The sequence below is a fragment of the Balearica regulorum genome, chromosome 4, assembly GCF_011004875.1.
Source record: "Balearica regulorum gibbericeps isolate bBalReg1 chromosome 4, bBalReg1.pri, whole genome shotgun sequence".
NCBI lineage: Eukaryota > Metazoa > Chordata > Aves > Gruiformes > Gruidae > Balearica > Balearica regulorum.
This window is the reverse complement of record NC_046187.1, coordinates 23,258,305-23,277,471: the sequence shown is the minus strand read 5'-3', so window position 1 is coordinate 23,277,471 and position 19,167 is coordinate 23,258,305. Positions and strand designations below refer to the sequence as shown.

At 40.1% G+C, this 19,167-nt stretch overlaps 1 protein-coding gene across 2 annotated transcripts in view; it reads left to right on the top strand.

Annotated features, from left to right (window-relative positions):
- The first annotated feature begins 1,648 nt into the window (after nt 1-1,648).
- Nucleotides 1,649-19,167, top strand: part of CSGALNACT1 (chondroitin sulfate N-acetylgalactosaminyltransferase 1) — a 45,773-nt gene continuing 28,254 nt past the window's right edge. Inside the window, exons 1-2 of one of the 2 annotated variants that reach the window (XM_075751437.1) lie at nt 1,649-1,776; nt 2,724-2,792. The gene's annotated coding sequence lies outside the window, so the exon portion shown is untranslated. Of the gene's footprint in view, nt 1,777-2,089; nt 2,235-2,723; nt 2,793-19,167 lie in introns of those variants that run through there. The other variant, XM_010308254.2, reaches the window with a different exon arrangement.

The following is a 19,167-nucleotide window of genomic DNA, read 5'->3' as shown; positions in this document are numbered from 1 at the left end:
GTAGTCCACAGCTGAATCAAAATGCTGGCTTCAAAACACTGGAGTTGGCCACGATCCACTTCATTTGTGTAATAGCCTAAGGCAGATGTTAATAATTGATCTCATTTTCACAGAATCATAAGATAATTTAGGTTGTATGGTACTTCAGGAGATCATCTGGTCCAGCCACCTGCTCAAAGTTGAAATAACTGTTCTTTTATGGTCCTAAGATAAACCAAAAAGCAATTTCAAGCAGAGAGCAAACGTGATCAGTTTCCTTCAGCCTGCAATTTGACATTGATGAGCGGTGGGGAGTCAGCATTTATAAGGGGAAACATTTAGGTAGTCTTATGAGCAGGTATTGTTATTACGAAGTGTGTTAAAATACTTGCCTAGCTTTTAGGTCGGGAAAACTGAACCAGATTGTAATTATCTTCCACAGAGCAGGGGCAGAATTATTAATCATCGTACTCTCATACGGCCAAAGCTACACTCATATGACTCCAGTGCCACTACAGCTGGAGCTGTGAACACAGCGAATTGTCTGGTGTGGTGAGAGCATAATAAAGCAGCAGACTGCTTGGTGTGCAAATAGGACCTTGCATTCGGTTTACAGGGCTAAAAGCTTAGAAAATGCCATATTTCACTTGTAAATTGGGTGCACTTTATGCAGAAATTTATTCTGCCATTTATGAAAACACTTTTTAGGAGAGAAATTCATTTTCACCTGGAAGGATTTGAAGAGAAGCAGTTAAAGTAATATTTTTTCCCCTGCAGAAGCTTTCTAACTAGAGAAAGAACATAGATAGGGAGAATTTATCTCCTGGACGTGCTCCCTTTCCTCCTGCTGCCTTCCCACATGTTCTGGCTCATAATATCCCTGTGCAACTCTGAAAGATGTAGAAATAGAAAAGAAATTCTAAGTTAACCAAATGCATATGTTTGTCCCTGCTTTTAATCCTGCAGTCATGTCAAAAAGTGTGTTCCACAGTTTATATTTCCCCTTTTTCATTCCTATCTCTTACCAATCCCATTCTTCTTCCTCGCAGATTCTTTCTGCACGCATCTCGAAGGTGCGCATTGCCTGGTCACTTGGAGTGGCACTCATCTCAAAAAATGTTGGTGTCTGCAACCTTCTTTTGAGAAAGCCATGGTCGGTTCCCTCGTAGGCAGTGAAGCCCAGAAGGCAATTCAGCTGACCAGGTACGGATTGGAGTAGGTTGAACCGTGCTCTGAATGCCTTTGCTTAGGTCTCCATGGCTTGTAAAAGGGATGCAGGGTGGTCTCCTCAGATGCAGAGATCTGTGTAGTAATTCCCTGTATGTGGTGATGAACGTGGCTTTATTCATGTTTAACCTGGTTGCTCGGTTTCCTTGCTCTATTCACAGTGAATACACTGCTTCAGCCTCCGAAGATGTCTTCAGTCATGTAGCTAGCCATCATTCCCAGGAGGGACAGTTAACTCATCCCTTGTAGCTACAGTCTCTGGTGGCTATCCAAGCTCTCTGCACTAAACACAGAGCTAGTCAGCAGCATGTGACTACTGATTTCCTTTAATCAGTGAGTGCTGCTTGGACTACAGCGTCCCGATGGAATTGCATTAGAGGTTTCCTCTGTAAGTACTGTGCCTTTCAAAATTGCTTTCCAACAGCATACTGAATGATATAAGCAGTGAACAGAGTTTTAGCAGGCAGTCAGTCATCAATAACATCCTGCTCTTAAGCTGAGGGAATGATCACTGGTTTGAATATGCCTGCATTTTCCTCAAGAGCATGCAGTCCTGATACGTGAATGTGGGTATGTATATGTGCATAATTACCCTCATCATGTGCAGCAAAACCAGTTGAACAGCATGTTTATAGAAACTGTCCTTAAGAGCGATTGCCTCTTGAAGGAACATAGCTCATATAAGAGGAGTGGGACTGTCTCCAGCCAGCCCTGGGAGACGATGCTGAGAGCATATTGAAAAGCTGTCTTCAGCAAAAGCTTGCCAGTTTAACAACTCTGTTCACTGTTCCTATTGCACAGTGGGCTCTTTGACGCAACAGAAAAAGCTGCCTTTTTTTTTTTTTTTTTTTTTTTTTTGCTTCCTCTTAAATCCGCCTGGCCAATTTAAAGCTTGTGGATATTTCTTCCCCCTCGGGGAAAGCTTATGTGAGGATTTTCTTTTTTAACAGTTCATTCCGTGAAACCATTTTTTTTTTCTTGTTTGCTGTTAGAAAATGTTGGAGCTGAACACAAGGCTTTCATTGCAGGTCAGTGGATGAACTCTTGACCAAAGCGTTTAACATTTGAGTGTAGCTTTAGCAAGCACTGTAGTTTCAGAGGAAAAAGCAAGTTAACAAGGTTGTATCATGTGAGCCCCTGTGTGCCTACTACTGGAATACGAATCTTTTCAGGTCTTCAGTGACTGAGTTCTGTGCAGATGAATTTACCATCTTTCTTTCATAGACAAATATACAGAATTAATATTTTATTGAGAATTGAGGTGACATCACAGTTAGGTCTATATTATTTAATTCCTGAATGTGTCTACTCCCTCAAAATGCAATAAACCTTACTGTGAATTTCAAGTATAAAGTTTTTGCCTTTTTATTTTGCAAGGATTGTCTTTTTGAGTTTTGGTGTTTGGGTTTTGGTTTTTTTTTTCACTTTTCAGTACACTTTACTGGGAAGCATGTTACTTCTGGGCACATGCTGTCTGCAGGAAAGGTAGTTATTTGCTATTTTGTATTTCTTTTTAGATTTCTCTCAAGGGAACTAAGAAAGGATGTAGACATATTGTTAATGTCTGTCTTCAAGCTGTATTTGAGGTAAGGCAATCTTCTTTCCCTATCTCTGAAATTAGAATGTGAAGTAGATGCAGTATTTCTTTCATTTATAGTTACCAAGATTATCCTGTTGATGTTTGTTTTTCTTGTTGATAAAATGTGACTGTATTGGTCACAAAACTGTTCCTTGTCTATGTGATGCTTAAAATCCCGTATTTTTATGTCCACAATATCTACTATATATCTGCATGTTTCTATCAGCTTGTGTACCCTAGATCAATGAGAGATCATTTTTTGTAATTGCTTCGGTTTTCTTCTCTATTATTATCACATTAAGTGTGGGAGCGAGTGGATTTTTTGCCCTGGGTAGGCAATTCTTATGCAAACTTTGTAAAACTGAGTTACAAATTGTTTCCACTGTGAATCACTTTCCTTGTAAGATGATGAATTTTATGGTAATGTTTAACCTGAGTAGCATTGTTTTCAAACATACACAGTGCATTTTTTGTGTATTCTTTTTTTAACAGCACTCTGAAATAAAATAGAAAAGTAATGATTCACATCAGACTGTTTATTTCCTTCTCCACTTAACTGTTGGCTGTTATGGGAAGTATATAGCTTTGAAAGGTTGAATCATTATTTATGAGGATTCCTACAGCTGAAAAGTGTCTCTGCAACATTGGTCATATGCAACTGCATTCAAAATGGAATTTGTATGGGATACCACTGTTGGTGAGTTATTGGTGGCTGGGAAATTAGAAAATATTACTTCTTGTTTATGTTTCTTTTCAAGCAATTTAAGAACTTGCCATTAAAGGGAGATTAATTTTTCTTTTACCCTTTTCTGTAGCAAGGTTACAGTTTTTATAATCCAAGATTTTGACACATCTTTCCATAATTTTATGGAAAAATGGAAATCAATTCATCTGAATCTTTGTGACATTTCTTAAAAGGGGAAGTATGTTTTAAGGCAGACGTGCCTTACTGCTGGTCCAGAAACATTTTTAATTTAGCAAAATGTTCTAAATCTATCTTGTTTGGCTACTCACATCTCTGAAACTGTTTGCTGTTGAATTCCAAATGGTGTTGACTCCATTCAAGAGGTCTGTCTTTTAAGAGCTTGTCGAGAAGCTTTTCACTTGGGATGGGGTAGGGAATGATACAAGATAGAGTTACAAAGCTGCAGTGAACTATTTTTAATCTTACAGAGCAAAAATATTTACTACTATAAGCACTTATAATACTCAAATGAATAAATTCACTCAAAGGTGGTTTTAAAACCCGTTGAGGCTTAACTAATCAGCATCACACCAAATCTTCTTAGCATTTTCTGTTATCTGTTTTTGAGAGTTATAAATCCATATCCTGTCACAGTGCAAATACACAACTTTTATGTCTGCAACCTGTTTTCCACTGTAAAAAAAAATAATTATTCCCTACTGTTGAAGTTATCTCAAGTTGAATGTGCCTTAAAAACCTTAAAATTAAGCCATATAATAAACTAATGCATCTTTATGTAACATGTTTTCTGAACCCTTTTCTCAACAAATTAGGTACCAACTCTGATCCACCATCACTGGCAAAGGGTGTATCGGACTGCATTCCTTCACTTCCGATCTCTAGTTTGTGAGGTAGTCAGTCCTGCTTCTCAAAGGGAATCTCATGAGTAACACACCATGATGTGTTGACATTTCTGCTGACATTACCTTGCCAGAAAGCATGAATGGTGAAGGAGGATAAATTATGTGAGTGCCTTGTTGTGTTCTCTGGGATCTTTGGAGCTGGAGCGTACGCTGCAATATCTTACTGGATTCCAGCCACCTTGCTTACCAACAGTTACTGGAAGGTGTTTGTTTCTCCTGATGTTTGTGGTTCTAGCTTTCTACCTAACCAGTGTAGCAGAGCTTGTGGCTTGCTGTATTTCTCCTTGTCCTGAACAGTGTCAGGTTAACTGGGTGCTTGTCTTATTACTTGAGTGACCTGGTCTATGGATTGCCATGCCCTTAGTATGGAATGGCTAGCTGTTGTCTAGTTTAAATCACGCACAACTCCAGTCAGGTTAAGAGGAAATGCAGTAAAAACTTTTATTTTTAACAGTTAAAATAGACAACACACTTAGAAATACTTATGCAAGATATGGACTAAAAAAAAGGCAAAAATGCTTAAACTATTTATATCTAGCTTTTATTGGAAAGGTCTTTATCCCGCTCTACTGATTTAATCCTCTTCTGACAAAATTTTCTTTTTGCACATAGCTTACCTTTCAGGTCACAACTATTGGAAAAAGCATGTTCATGAGCCTCCATCAGTTAGTTACCCCTCTGATGAGAGAAAGCTCCATCACATCATGTCTTTGGGAGCATACCTCAGGCCATTTTCTGATTCTTGAGGAACTTCCCATTTCTTATTCAGTCTTTTCTACGATTTTTTTCGGACAGTGCATATTAGTCTTTCATCCCCCAACCCATTTTGTTTGTGTGTATTCAGACAAGGTGTCATCATTGTTCTTAATTATTTCATTATTAGAGACAGAAAGATATATCAGTATATGTGTTACCTTCTTATATTTCACTGGTTAGTCAAAAAGGGACTAAATCTCTTCACCTCCCTTTGGGACTTAGTTTTCAGAAAAAATGTCTTCATGGTGATATTTATTCCCTATCAATGATGTGCAGGGCTCTGACTGGCTTTTTCCTGACACTGAGACAGAAGGTCGTTTGTCAGAAGATAGCACAGAGCTGTGTGTTACTGTTTAAGGATGGCCCACCATGGTAGGTGACAGGATAGAAGACTTGGGGGGGCATAAACTGAAGAGTTTAAGGACCAAGGGCTAGAGAGAAATAGATCTGTAGCACACTTGGAAGGTTGCTTTTCTTTTAACTCTTCAGGGTGCAAATATTTCACCCAGATTATCTCGTCGTGTGCGGTTTAGAATAAGTGTGCGACTGCAGTCCCTGTGAGGGCCTCTCAGCACTGTTATAATATTACTAATAAGAAGTCGTGTCTGAAGTCATGTCTTGGTCTGAAGAGAGGCCTTTGGCAGAATGCCATGCTGCTGGAGGGCTTCAGTGAGCCCCAGTGGTTTTGCTTATTCATGCAATTGAGTGGAACCCTTTCATTGTGACTTGATTGCATTTAGGCTCAAGAATAAAGACTTGGATAAAAATACCACACGCTGAATGTCTCCCACATCCTCCAGGGAGCTTGACCAGCTCAATGGCAGTTGTCAGCATCTTCTTCAGGAAATGCCATCAGCCTGTTGATCAAGCTGAAAATAACTTTATTCCTTGTGTTCTACCTCAGCTGCAGCAAAACATCAAAAGTTAGGGCCTTAATAGCAAGTTTCCATTTGTTTCAGTTCATTAACTACTCATTTAGGCTACAGTTATGGGTAGTAACTGCTCAGGGGTACAGAAAGCCTGTCTTGTTGTCTGACACCTTCGTTAGGAAACACAGACACGGCAGCCCGGTCTTCCAGGAACTGTGTTTGGAATTCTTGATTGTGATGTTCTTTGAATGGATGCATGTTGTTAAGTTCCTAGTGACTGGAAGGCATCAGTGAAATCAGTGATGAGGCTGTAGAGACTTTGCAAGTTTCTTTTACTTTTTTCTCAGAAGTACTAATTTTGAGTCCATGTTTTGAAGGGTCAGCAGTGCAACCACTTCTAGCTACATTTAACTACATGACCTGACATAGAGGATTGTGGATTATTTACATCTCTTCTGTAGACTGTCAAAGGCAACCCAGACCACACAGCTTCTTGTTTTTACTAGAACCTATGGAAGAAATGTAATATTCAGTTCTGTAAAATTAGTACTTTTCCTTATACTGAAAGCAATAGCTTTTTTTTTTTTCTTTTTTTTTTAGACACAAGCTTAGCTCCTCAGTTTTAGAATAGTTACAGTTCTGGATTCTATTTTCTGATTCACCATCAACACATTTATGGGTTTTAAGCCAATGGGAGTATTCTTAACAGTATATTAGCATTAAACATTGTCGAGATCTTCAGTCGGCCCTGAACTCTATGAAGCTGCAGTTCTGCTGTCCCACTGAAGCCATATACCCGTTCTGCCAGTTTAATTGGTGGCCTGCTCCCAGCTGAAGAGAAGGGGCTTGCACAGGTGGTATGAACATAGTAGGGACAACTCAAGGAGAAACTTTTCAGGAAGTTTTCATCTTCAGAAGCAAATAGAAGAGGTGATAACTTTCATTTCCCAGTCTGTGTCTGTGATGAAGTGGGCTACCCCTCTATTTACGTGAATAGCCGTTGACTTCATGTTGCATTGCCTTGATAACAGGGAAACATAAACCAGTGACTTGGACGTAGACATCATCCTCCTATTAGGAAAGAAAAGAAAACAGTGATAGAAACTCTGCTGAAGTGAAATCCTGGGGAAAAAACAATTTTTTCCTTTTTCCTCTCCATTGTGTGACTGAAAGTGGTCCTGCAATTTACTGGCAAAAAGACATGGAACAATATGCACTCCAGCAACCTTGGAACAGTGTGCAGATACCCCTGGGAATTGTTTCTACTGGAGGGGTTTGAGGCAGCAATAGGTTTCTGGCTTGTTGTTTCTGCAAAACTTTTTTTTATAGCTAAGACTATAAATAGTTGACAGTTCTTAAATTGAATAATTCTCTCTTCCTCTCGGGATGAGAAATTGGATCAAGATTTTCAAAGCCAAAAGCCTGCAGCCATTTATCCCTCATAATCATCTGTTTGTAATGTTGCTCAGATTTTGAGAGAATTCTTTCATTGTTACTGTTTAGCGTATGGTGAAAAGACTCACCCAGGGTCTTTCCAGTGGGCCAGTGGCAGAACCAGAAGCAGGACTTAAGTATCCTGCATTTCAGCTCAAAGCTCTGCCTACTAGATTATATTCTATTGTATAGCTATATTTAGAAATAAAAATCACTTAAATTTCAAAACAGTAGACTCATCTGTAACTCCACCTGGTTTGGACATGGTTTACTAAGTGATCACTGCTTTTGACAGTTGGGTTGATAAAGAATTACAGGGTAAAATATTGAAACCACAGGAGGGACTGAATATCCAGAGGGCTCCCAGGTAGATGGCTTCGCTGGCTTTCACATGTTACTCAGACCAGCATTGGTGGTCACTGGTTTATGTTTCACTCACATCTTTTGCTGGGATGTGAATGGTGAAAGGTAAGGAGACGTTATGTCACCTATACTGCCATTTCTGTTACCAAGGTAGTATTTCAACTACATCTGGGAGGGCTTAAAAGGCGTTCTTTCAGTCTTAAAAATGTGATTTTTAGTCCTTATATAATTTAAGAGTTTTTTTCAGCATTTTTCCCTATGAATTTACTTCAGAGAATATAACTGTGAAAGTGCTGGCCACGGTGATCATAACGGAATTAGGTAGAGTGGCATGTGCCAGGGATCAATGGTAATAAATCAGTGTCGGAACAAAGGGGCTTCCAGTTATGAAGGACGCATTGTGTGCATTTTTATTTCTTACCTTTTGCAACTTGTCACCCAGTCCCTGATAGAGCTGTTAGATTTCAACTTGTCAAGTCTAGAGTATGTCTATATTTGGGTTCTTTACATTCATGTATCCTACAACTGATGTTTTCATTAACATGACGATGACCACATAGGTACTGACTTCCTTCACAGCGGGAAACTTGTATTGATTTGTATTTATATTGATTCGTATTTGTATTGATTCGGAAAGGAAGAGCTTTACTCTGGCACATCAAACAGTCTTTCCTATACGCACTTTTAATGTGGAGCCAGTAATTAAGAAAACCATTCCTCTTCAGTTAGAACAGTTTGAAAATAGAGCTAACGGTTTTGAAACACCTTTTTTACAGGAAACTTTTTATTTTATTTGTGAGAAGGTGAAGCCTGTTGATTTCAGGGAAGAGATTTTAATTCAACTTTTGGAAAGCTTGTAAAAAGCTATTAGCAAAATACACAGTAGTGTGTATTGTGAATCAGCTTACCTGCATTGTTTTTTTCTCATCAGACTGCTATTAAGTAAAAAAAAAAAATCTGAGGGGAATATATAACACATCCGAATATTGACTCAAATCCTAGCAAATTGAAACAGAAATATTTTAGATTGATGTGCTTATTATGAAAGTGGTGGTTGCTAGCTTAGAAACTGATGTAGAGATTTGTTTGAGCCACATGTTACTTATCTTCCAATTTGCAGGATAGTGTAAGGTGATCCTATGAGATAAAAGTCAGTGGTGAAGTTTTCTCATGCTTAATTGAACCAAGTATATATATTTATGAATGAATTAATAAGCTAATCCACAAATATCCTAGCTTTCTCTGAGAATTGTTCAGGAAATGAAAAGCACTTATGTAATGTTAAAGGAATGAAAGGAAAATCTCTTAGCATTAGAGAAGGGAAAACAAAGCTTCACTCTAAAAGCCTTAGGAACTAACTATATTAAGAAACAAGATTATTGCAAATGCAAAGTACATGCAAAAGTGTATTTTGAGAGCACACCTCAGAACCTCTTAAAAGTATTGTAATGAGTCAGTAGCCCTAATTTTTAAATGTGGCCAAAAAGAGTTTAGAACTGTGCATGCATGTATGTTTGCATTTGTCCAAATGTGGTTTAAGCTTCCTTTTTCTCCCTTGATTCTGGATCAGCCCTTTGCTATGACTGCCAGGTAGAAGAAGCTGAAGAAGGCTGCTGTGACATCCCTTGTTTGCCGTCAATTCTAGGGAGTGGTATACATGCCAGGAGAGCCAGAGCTATATGGGCTGTCTGAACGTGCCTTGTATTCCAGCTGCAGGGAGTATGTGGGAAGCATACCACCTCTGTTTCATCAGAAGCACCTCTTACACTGGGGTGCTAGTTATTCTTGATTAGCCCTTGGACATGGGCAAGTGAGCAATGTCCAAGGAAGATGTAGACTTTTTTTAGACATTTAAGGGAGGTATATTACAGATTTTTTTTTCAGTTAGTGCAGGGCTGTAATTTTCTTACCTTCTTTGCAGTTCATTTGCTTGAGTTAGTGAAAATGGGCTCATCTGGTGGTAAAGCTTTTTGGTTTTTTTAAGGTAGTTGTCTGTTTCTTATATTTCAATTAGAATCTTTTTGGCTATGAACTACTAAAAAGGTCATAGCTTCAGAGCCCAAGTCAAAGAAACTTGGCTGGCAACTACTTAGTAGTTTTGTAAACCTATCAAACCTCAACAGTGAGAGAGACACAAAGTTCTAGAATAGAGTTAGGAATTGGGATTTAACAAATTGTTGTTAAATCTTTCACCTCATTCCTAGGATGACAACCTGTAAAGAGCTTTTCGAAAAGACTTTGCAACTTTTATGGAACCCTCTGGCATTTTACTGAAGTCGTCTTTATTTGTTTTTTAACCCCTATCCCCGGTACCAAGGATTTTTCACTTGTTTGATATAACACTATGATTTTACTTTCAGGCATCTCCAGCATGCCCTTTATGTGGGTCACACGTATTCCTCCTCCTCTGTATTGGTCTGCGATTTCCAATTATTTCCATATTCATTGAGCTCAGTCACTACGCAGCCAATCAAAACAGGCAGGCTGCTCAATGTATTTTCCACTCCAGGAGTAATTTAATCAGGGAGTGACTGCATTATTTTTTCAGAGAGCCGAGCTGTGCATGCGAGGTGATCTGCAGCGGAGAACAGCATCATTAATAAAAAGGCTTAAGCATTTCATGCCATTTTGTGCTTCTGCAGCTTGTAGTGCAGCTAACGGTACTGTCTTGATATTTTTTCTAATATGCATGATTCAAATGTAATCACTTAGAGGAGGTGTAGAAAAGAGGATGGATGAGTCATGGGATTGAATTTATATTGGATGAGATTGAGTTTCAAAGCTGTTGGGTCCTGCGAGATCCTTAAACACTGTCGTATTTGTTTTACAGAATTGCTGGTACTCACAGAGCAGATTAAGTCTATTTAGTTTCCCTCCGGAGTTCCATTCTAGAGTTAAAAAATCTTTAATGGAAGTTTGATATCAGTACATTCCCATGGAAATATTTCAACTTACATAAAACAGCAAGGGAAAGGATTGGCTGTGAGGAGAAAGTCTTCAGGGAGTCCTTGCATCCATTATAATCTTCATCTTGGTTGACTAATGCACTCTTCTCCAGACAACCAGAGAGAATAGGTAAGCCGTTGCTATTACAGGGAACCTTAAGTCCATGGAATTTTTTTCCACTGGGAAGAGCTAACTGGATGTCCCTTGCTATCAAGGGAAGTCCAAGGGAAGGGAAAGCTCTTTTCTAGAGTTACCAAGGAAAGAGAGAAGTTGGGGGTCAGACAGATCAGAGTCCTGGTGTGATAAATATCTGTGCTGTGCTAGTTTCTTGCTGCTGAGCACTATTATTTAGGTAAACATCAGCTTGAGGTGACAACTGCATTTTTCTTTGGAGTTCCTGGGCCAGATTGTGAGCTGGTGGGCATGATTTCATGCTGGTGGAATCGTACTTGGCCAGCTGAGCATTGCCTGCTGGGAATGACACTGCAAAACTGTCCTCCTCAGTAAGACTGTCCTGGTTTTGGCTGGAATAGAGTTAATTTTCTTCCTAGCAGCTGGTATACTGCTGTGTTTTGGATTTAGGATGTGAATAATGTTGATAACATGCTAATATTTTAGTTGTTGCCAAGCAGTCAAGGACTTCTCCCCCTTTGTATTTGAAGTAAATAGGCTTTTTCCAATTAGCGTCTATGATAATGTACCCGGTGGGGAGGGAAAACCCCCCACCTCCTGGAGGATTCTGATATTTCACATTGAGATTTTTGGAGAAGTAGTATTCAGCATATTAATAACAATTAATTAATTACACTGCTGGAGTTGGATTTGGATTGTCAGGTTCCAGACACCTTGAAGTTCAGTGTTTAGTTAAAGCTCCTTGAATGGATTTCCATGGCAGTCAGTGAAGAGAAGAAGCCACAGAGAGTGATTTCATCTTAAGTATGTATCCACTTCTGATTTCTTTCACCATCTCTTCTCTAAATGCGTAATTACAGTGTACATCATCATTATTGTCTTTACTACAGTTGGAAATGTCAAGAAGCAGACAGTGAAAATGACTTGCACAGGATCATATTGCCTCCAGGAAAGATACTTTGCTTGCATAGGCTGGTGTTCAGTCCTATAACATAATGATGTATGTATCTATCATCTACGAATTGTTCAGGGCTGTCTTCCAGATCAGTTTACAGACCCTCTTGCCCTGGGAAAGATGTTGGAACCTGCACATGGTGACCTAAAAAGTACGGTAGTGTTTTGGAAAGGCTCTGATGTGCTGCATGCTAGTCACCTCAATGCAGTGAGAGAGCTTTTGCTCTTCCTTATGATGTCCACTTGCAGTGGGCTTTTTTCAAGAGGAGGCTTTTTTCAAGAGAGGGCTTATTTCCAAGTGTGAGGGGCTGTAGTGTAATCTTTGCCTGCTGAATGACACAGCTCTTGAGTCATTACTCCTAAGCTTATGGTATGCACTTTCTACTAAACTTTTGGTCTTTTTCATTGAACTGATTTGTATGGTCGGTAGTAGCTCAGGGCAAGCATTTCAGATCTCTTAGGACTGAAGCAACAAAACATTGAAGTGTGGTTTTGAAGTGAGAGAAGCAGGCAAGAATTATTCAGACTCTTTACTGACACTTTTTCTATTACACAGGGCAGTTTCCTTTGAGTTATGCCTTTTTTCCAGCTAAATCTTTGTTTTCCTCAGCACACTGTCTTTCTTAATTTTGATCTGGTTTTTTGATTGTATTGCATCTTGCTGATGAAGGCTCTTCAAGAGTGTGTTTCAAGATAGAGAGGGGAATAATTTCTGAATTGTGTTGTTGTGTTTCAGATCAGAAAGCAGCTAGGACATTAAAAACTTATCAGTAGAGAAGGTTTGTTGCAATTCATAGGGGAAAACCAGCTGATGCCTCTGTGGTGTGATACCTAAGTCAAAATTAAAGCCTGAGTCTGCATTTGATTCCACGTAGACTGCAGTTAGAATTGAATTTTAGCCAGTCTCTCAAGCTAAAACTGACATGAAGCTGCTTTTGCTTTCATGTGGCATAGAGGTGCCCAAATAGCTGCCTTAAAATTAACCCAGACATGGCTCAGGTGATACAGTAGATAACACAGAAGTGAAAAGCTTCAGTCTTGCCCAGTGCATAATTCATCTAAGTCTAGGAAGCCAAGCTGGGTTGCAATATCACCATTGTGATATATTGACACCGTTGTCAATACTGCACTTTGTATTCTCATCTCTCGAATAGTCCTATTTAATGCTCAGAAATGCCATCTTATACCAAAATCCAATTTTTTGGTAGGTCCCAGTGATTGAAGTTTGACTCTTGCTGAGGCAGGACAGAGAACTGTTGTATGTTGGTATTGTTTCAGCCTTTTTGGTGCTCCATACTTTGTGTCCTCATGACTGTCTCCAGGACACAATCTCTCATGCTGAACATCTGCGTTGGTCCAGGTTTTCACCAAGTGGATAGCCTCCCTTGTAGGTTGGCCTAAATCATGGCGTACTCACTACAATAATTTTCATCTTTCCTGCAGCACTTCATGTGCAGTCTTGACAGCCTGTACTTGGTGTTTCTTTCCAGGGTTCTTTTGACATCTCCTATTTTTTCCTCTCTCGATGTTTGATTAACAGTTTACATAACTGTACTGTGATGCTAATTGCATTATCTATGAGTAATCTAAGACATGCAGACTGATATTTGATTTTCAGTGGTATAGTAACTGGGGAAGAGATCTGCTTTGTCTTCACAAATATTATACTCAGATGCAACATAAATTGTCATATGTTACCATTGTAATTTGTGCAGGGATAGGCCAGAAAGCTTCTGAAAGATGGAAGATAATAATCGATTCCTATGAATTCATGTTGGGGTGCTTGGCAAAGCAATGCAGGTATGTAGCAGGGACCTGGACTCCCACACTGTGGAAGAAAACAGAATGAGGCTGACATAGATCGAAGAGGTAACACTGATAACCTATAAGGAACTGGGAAGTTCGAATCTGGGTTCAAGGTTTTTAGGGATGGTTCTTGTTCCCAGATGTCCCAGGAGCTCAGTTAGGAGTCCAGAGTGCTGAGCTGAGGTTGGCTTTTGGTCACAGAGCAAGTGGCAATCTATGCCAGAGAGTTCCTCAGAAAACAATTCTTCCAGATGGCTTGTGGGAGATATCTAGGCTATGTTTTGACCTTATCTTTCAGGCTCTGTTGCTGCTCACCATGGCAATGTGAACATAAGTGGGGAAATGCTGGTGGTAAATAAACACTGATACCTTTGATTCAACTGCATCACTGGACAGATGGCAAAGAGTCTCTGAAGCACAGAGCTGTGGGTCTGGGGAGGGAGGCAGAACAGTCAGAAGTGTGTGAGGAGACAGAAAGCCAGATAGCAACACCTGCCTAAGGTCAGACAGAAGGGCTAAGCTTTGCAAGGTGAAGATTTATAGGGATGTGTCTTTTCTGACACTTGGGGTTTTTTTCTCCCTTGGCTTATTAAGTTTCGGTGAACAAATAAAAGATGTTCTCTTTCTGGTGTAGCTTGGCTGAGTCACTCTATTTCATAACAGTTTCAAGTGCCCAGAAAGTTTGCTGTAGCTGGATTCAGGCCCATTGGGACTTGCTGAGATAAATATACTTGGTGGAAAGAGAGTGTTAAGAGCTTCTTAACCCAGCCTGCCTTTGGGAAGAGCAAAAGCTGAGAGTCCCTTGCTGGTAGAGGCTGCACAGGGAAAATAGGAGAGTCACTTGAGTAAGGCTCCCAGTCCACTCCTCACTCCTTCATTAGAAGACATGTGGTTCTGCTCCAGGCCCTGTTGTGCTCTTTAAGGCTCTCTTGATGTTCTCTGTAAATATGAACGTCTTGAACACGTGAGGGTTTTTGTTTGGGGTTTTTTTTTTTCCCCAAACACATTTCAGAATCCGAGCCAGCTGCTAGAGCTCCTTCCCTTCAGCAAAACCACTTCAAACCATGTTGAGGTTTTGTGGCTCTTTGTAGCTGTGAGCCTACTCGCAGCCAATTTCTTAACATTGCAGTTATTTTAGCAACAGCATGGTTCTAAGTGTTTTTTTTTTTCCTCCTCTTGTTTACTCCTCACTTCTTCCTTCTATAGGCATTGTTCCATCCTTTCAGCAAAGCAAAGGGAGTTGTCTGTCCCCAACTCAGGTATATCGGTGTTAATGGCCAGACTGGAGGAATGCTTGAGGACAGCACAATCTACAATGCAACCCAGTCCATTCCGTTTCTTAGAATGAAAGTTTCAGGTCGGAGCACGTGGTTTGTGTTTTCACGAACGTATGGCTTGTTTGCATGCGTGCGGTCTGAACGTTCAGCACCTGAAAATCAGAGCCTGTAAACAGCCTGCTGCGTTAGGAAATCTAGGCTGTGCTGCTTGTTTACTTTGAGTATAAATGTCATCTTGGCAGGCGATACATCTCTCCTCTTGCATACGTGAAGTTTGTAATTTGATTGCTGAACTTAAATGGCATAGGCTTGGTAATGAATGTTAAAGTTTGTGTTTCTGTTCTTTAGTGACTGTGCACATGTGATGCGAAAGTGCAAAGCAAGTTGCTGTTCTTTGAAGCTGCTTTCTGATGTTCTGTTACGGTGTATGTGTTGAGCTAATCAGCAGATTTGACATTTTGAGATTGAATAGATGAATTAAGGAGAAAAAAATGATTATGGTGATTTTCAATTAAGTTAAGACATGGACTGGTCTAAATAATAGCTCGTAGCTGTGGCATCTAGTCAGATGGTCTGCTTGCGATGTTAGTTAATAGCAGTTACTACTACTGTACTGATGTTTTCGACTGACACAATACTTTACAAAGAATCAGTGCCAGAAAAACAGATTGAGATTTAGCAGTTAATACTGTTCTAAACCTTGGAAAGAACCTCAATATTTTTTTCATCTAAAATGAAACTAAAACTTCCACAGTAAATCATTATGACATTAGTAATAATTTAATTTTTCCATTTAGCTCATGCATAGATGTTCTCTGTGTTTTTTCTTCCTAGTGATTTGGGAAATGAGACAAATGCAAAGTGTCCTGATGATATTGATGGCATTCCAGGATAAATGGGAAAAGTTATTGAGAAAGTGCATGTTTACAGAAAAAAAGTAGCAAAGGGTAACTAAACGTATCCAGCTGTAGGGCTCTGAAAAGGTTTTTATGTTGTGTCTACAGTGCCTTTGAAATCTACCTAGGAGGCGTAAAATCAGAGGTGTGAAAAGGTTAGCTTTCTATCACTAAAGCTGACTTGTTTTCAGTAGGAAATTATAATTTGTAAATTCTTTCTCATTTGATTTATCAGGTGTTACTGAAGTCATCTGCACAACTTCCTCATGTTATCTGACAAGCGTTAATAAGCTGTAGTACTGATGTTCTTGATGTCATGTTTCTATGAATAGTGGGACAGAAGTGCTTTGTCCAGCTTATTTTATCTACAGCACGGGGAAGTGTGTCCTGATGGTTTTCTGTTACAGTAGAACTAGTGCTACCCATTACAAATATTCCTCTTCTGGTACCATGTCATCATTACCTTAACTCCTTGGGGAAATTCACTTTTCCAAAAGAAAAAATTTCCAGTGACCATCCCACTAATATCCTTTTTGTGGGTTGATTTTTTTTGTTTTGTTACATGTTTCGATGTCTCTCTAACAAAATGCAAATTCTAGCTCTGCTTTCACAGTACACCATCTCCTTTTAGCAAGTCCTTTGTTTCAAGTAGCCTGACTATGCGCTGCTTTAGTTGTGTGAGAAACCTCGTGTAGTTACATCATTGCTACACTGGTGAAAAAAGTGGTCTGTCTTTTAGAAAGCTTTCTTAGTTTTCCCAGTGATGGATACAGTGTTTCCCAGCTGAGGCTGAGTGGGTGTTGTAACACCAGGAAATGGGCCTGCTGGGGTCTTTAAAATCACACGCTTTTAGTGCAGAAAGTTTTTAAACTGCACAAGCTGGGCTGTCTTCTGTGGGTACCATGGAAGCATTTTCTGGTCATTTTGTGACTATTTTTTTTTTGACAGCTTTGCAGAGTGAAATGGATGAAGCCTGAGAATCGACCTGTCTAATGAACACAGCCTGCGTTCTGCGGCGTTGTGCCAAAGTTTGGATTCGGGTTCAGGGAGGGCTGTGGTTTGCCAGTGCTTCGGAGCACGAGTGGTTGAACTTTTTATATATCTTTGCAGGCCATAAAGCGTGCTGCTGAGAAGTGCTCTAACACATGAGCCTCTAGTGGAGCGTGTTCTCAGGGAATGACTCTTAGCTCGAACTACTCTGGAAAAGGAGGCTGCCTAAAAGCAACTCTTTCTACCCATTACAGTGAGTTGTCTTTACTTTTGCCTTCCTTTGGCTGGATATTAGGGACCCATATCTAGAGGGACCTTCGTGTGCAGTTCAGCATCTGAGGAGGCCACTTCTCAGCTGCTCCTCTTGTCTCCCTTTGGACTGAATCCTTTTCTTCCTCTGCTAATGGATATAGAAGGGCCCATCCTATAACTGCAACCTGAGTTTTTTGTAAGTAGCTGTAGTCCTTAAACCATAGTTTCCCACTTATAAAGGAGAGTGTGCTTGGAGGAAGTGAATTTCATGGGGCATCTCCTCTGAAAGTCAAGAAGGAGTGGGTAGACCCTCCACCCAGCAGAAGGTGCACACATCAAAATAGCGATCCTGAGGGCATGCACTTCTTGAAAGAAGGAAATGCAAAATGATGCTGTGAGATCCTGGCCAAGGTATTTGCTTCACATCTGCTCCTCAAATTCTTTCTCTCTGCCCCTCTGTGACAGATTCATGTGAAATTCCAGATCTGCCAACAGCTGAGGAACCTCGCTGTGTAGGTGCAACATGTGTACAGTATTTGGTTTTAGGCTCCTAATTTTGAAGGCTAAGACAAGATTCCAGAGGAGTCCTAATTTCAAGGCATTTACTGTTTTCTTACTCTTTTTGCTCTGGGCTGGAACCATAGTTTGTACCATATTTAAAGTTTCTGGGCTGATTGTCAGCAGTAATACGTCGTTTCAGTAGACCAGCCAGGCTGGCTCTACTACGGCCTCTGAAATGGCCTGTGCATCTGTTAGAGAGAATGAAGAAGCTATGGGCCATTATCTGGTATCTGATGCCTTGCTTTTGCAATAGGTTCACTAGGGGCCCAACTGGACCCGACTTCCACTGTGCAAAGTGTTGAACATCATTGTTCTGGAGAGGTTTACTGTGTAGAGGTAGAAAATGGGTAAAAAGAAGACCTAAAGAGTGCTCAAAGAGTGCTCGGAATCTGTGTAGCTTTCATCTAGAGCAGACCCCACTGCCTGGGAGCCTGGCTGTTCTGAAGGGAACGCAGTGAGACCCCACGTGGAGCAGTTGGCTCTGACATCACTGATAATGATGGCAATATTTGCTACTTGAAGTTGGGATGAAATGACTGTTTACCTAACCATCTGTTTGCAATAGATTCTCACCACCTTTTTCTTTTATTGACAGATTACTTTTATACCCATATGCCACAGTTTGCTGTTCTAACAGCTTCTCAAAGGATTGCTATTTTTAGACCTGTAATAACAGATGTATGTATGACTCCTCAGCTAGCATGCAGCTTGTTAATTCAGATTGGTGCCTGGTTCTTGCATTTCTTATATTTCAAGTCAGCTATACATTTTGAGGTAGAATATCTGGGATAAAGCAGAAGCAGGTGTATAAAACCAAAGGGGAGATCAAGAACATCTGGCTTTCGTTATATTCTTTCCCTTTTCTGCTGAGTGCATCCTGAGTGTGTTGGACTTACTGGAGATGTACTGTACTGTTGTACTGCACAGGTTGCGTGATGGCCAGTAATCCCAAACAAGTGGCTGAAGTCAGAAATAAAATGAATAAACAGTATGACACTGGATTAGTCTTGCAGGAGGCAAGTCAGTGTGTCAAAATTATCTGGAGGTTTCCCACTTCCTGGCACGTTCCCTCTGTTGAGCTGTGGTCTTCTGCAGTAATGAACACACCGTAATTATGTAAAATAAGTTAGTTGGCTTAGTGTGATGATGCTTCCGCATAGCTCTTCAATAAAATCCTCATGTGGAATAGGTGGTCTGGGGGAGCATTTGCCCCAGCCATTCCTAGGCATGAGACACACTAGATGGTTAAGTTATCCAGGTAAATTCCCTGGGCTCCCAGCAGGAATGTGGTTCCTGCTGCATGTAGATGGAGTCGGGGAGATAAGTGCAGGAGCGAGACCTCAGGTAATGTGAGTAGATCTCTCAGCATACATGTCTCTTACAGCGAACAAGTTCTGCCTGTGACTGTATCCTTGTCCCAGTGGGTTATCTATAATTATGTTCTTTTAATTTTCCAGTTATTTTTGAGGGAATACACTTTTCTTTGTCCTTTTTGACTGCAACTTAATAGAACCAGCTGAAATACTAATCAAGAAGAG